Source organism: Lissotriton helveticus, chromosome 8 (genome assembly GCF_964261635.1).
Source record: "Lissotriton helveticus chromosome 8, aLisHel1.1, whole genome shotgun sequence".
Lineage (NCBI taxonomy): Eukaryota > Metazoa > Chordata > Amphibia > Caudata > Salamandridae > Lissotriton > Lissotriton helveticus.
In genome coordinates, this window is record NC_136069.1 from 1,110,902,570 (window position 1) to 1,110,904,810 (window position 2,241).

Here is a 2,241-nt window from a genome sequence, read left to right on the forward strand (position 1 = left end):
ATGCCACCATTTGGCAAAGGGCAAAGCTTGTACCACAAATATAAACATACAAGCTTGATACACAAGGGTGCTTCTAGCCATAGGCATTCCCAGATTCTGACTGACAGTTTAGTCACTGGAGTATCTTGTGGGCTGCTGCCTCGTGGCTTCGCTCCCTTGGAGATGGTTATCATCAGGGCCGGTTCTAGGATTTGTGGGGCCCAGAGCCAAAAGGGAATGTGCGAGGCCCCTCTAATTTAGATAAGTGACCCCTTGCAAGGAGGCCATTCAGAGACACTGCGGGACGCCCATTGTCCAGCATTTTAGCGCCCTCACAGTTTTAACTTTTAGCCCACAAGCAATTCTCACACCTTCAGTCCGATAGGTGTGAGAATTGCTTGTGGGCTAAAAGTTAAAACTGTGGGGGCGCTAAAATGCTGGACAATGGGCGCCCTGCAGTGTCTCTGAATGGTCTTCTTGCAATTGGTACAAGAGGAAGCGTCTCCCTCCCCTAGGCCTCCAGACACCATCCCTGAGAGGCCCAGGGAGGGGGGCCCCTCCCATGGACCCTAATTGCAAAGCAAAACCTTTCTTTAAAATTGATCGCCAGGGAAACAAGAGGACACACCACCAGTGCGGGCCCCATGCTGGTGTGCTGAGTGTGAGGCCCTGGACAGCTGCCCACACTGCCAATGCCTAGCGCTGGCCCCGGTTATCATTACATCCATGGGCACCTGCATCTCTTTTTAGGGTTGGGCAGTTTCACCTTCATTGCTTATCTAGCCTTGTGCTTGCTCTGGTGGCAGCTCTGTGTGTTTTCAGCATATGTGTGCTCAAAGTGTTGCTTTTTGCAGTCGCTATTACTCAGTTCAGGGTGCTAGGTTTCTACTGAGCCCATATGCTTTTTGTCAGTTTCCTCATGTTTGCTAGATTTCCATTCATGTGCATGCATTCAGGACATTTTAAAGTTTCCCAATTGTTTGGCGTCGCCACATTTTGTACTAGGTTTCAGAAGTCATGCTCTCCAACTGCTGCCCTAATGGTTCTGAAGCACCTTACTTAATGCGCTTCTGTATTCTGACATCTCACCAGGGCCAGACTGGCCCATGTGGGCACTGGGTGTTTCCCCAGTGGGCTGCCAGACCCCTGGAGTGCCGGTTTTGTTATCTGGGCCAGTTTTGCATCATAGCTGCAAATTCGGCCCCCTGCAACAAAAGCAACAACATTGGCATAGCCAATAGGTCTCGCCTTTGGGATCTTATAAGTGTTTAGTTATCCAGCACAATATCCTTGGTGCAACAACATCAAATATTGCATAGCTAAACACTTATAAGGTCCCAAAGGCGAGACCTATTGGCAATGCGAGTGCTTGTTGGTTCTTTCTTTCTTCCTTATACTTTACGGTACTTTACCCTCCTTACTGAAGGTTTTTGATATCCAGACTATGGTTATACCAGGAAAATTATGTACCAAGCAAATGTATTGTTCTAACACCACCTGGAGTTTATATGCCCCTACATCATTACCTCCAGTGGAGCATAAATATGCATCTAATCCATATTACAAATAATGCACTTGATGCCATTGTCAGCTCCTGTATGACATACCTTCTGTGATAACAAGTCATACGCATATTCATTTAATCTTAGTTGTTAACCTTTTTCTATTCACCCAAGTAAATTTATTGAATTCTTAAACTCTATCTTTAACAATTATAATATAACTGTTCCAATGGACCTCTAGTTTTAGCTCACAGAGGTCATGTGCCCTGTCATAACAAGGATGGGACGGCACATGTCACGCACAAGCGTGAAAACCCACTCTTCACTTGCAAGGAACTGCAGATCATGCGATTCACTCATGAATGTGAGGGTGAGAATGTCGAGGCGGTGGTGTCTGTCCACATCTGCCCGGGTCACACTCAAAACTAATCACAAGTTATTAACAATGTTTTCAAGAAACAAGAGTCCACTAAAGCAAAAGTTGTACTGTTAACACGACGCATTATTATACTAATTTATATGCAGCAGTGTAGCCGATCCGTGTCCCGGTTTGTAGTTTCTTCCCTTAAAAGGACCGCCCACCATATGTTCTATTTAGTTACAACATAGACAACGGACTACATTGTATCCTCTTGCGGACATCTTGAAATGGCCTCATCTATATATATAAAAACGAATTTATGTCTATCTGTCTGTTTGTCCTTTATGCATTACTACACCATTCATCCGATCGCCATGAAACTTTGGGAAGTTGTTGAGT

At 45.3% G+C, this 2,241-nt stretch overlaps 1 non-coding gene across 1 annotated transcript; it reads right to left on the reverse strand.

Moving 5' to 3' along the window:
• Nucleotides 1-1,727: 1,727 nt before the first annotated feature.
• On the reverse strand, nt 1,728-1,825 carry LOC144774652 (small nucleolar RNA U13). Its single transcript, XR_013600414.1, has one exon. It is a non-coding gene; the product is annotated as a small nucleolar RNA U13 (small nucleolar RNA).
• Between the last annotated feature and the right edge of the window lie 416 nt (nt 1,826-2,241).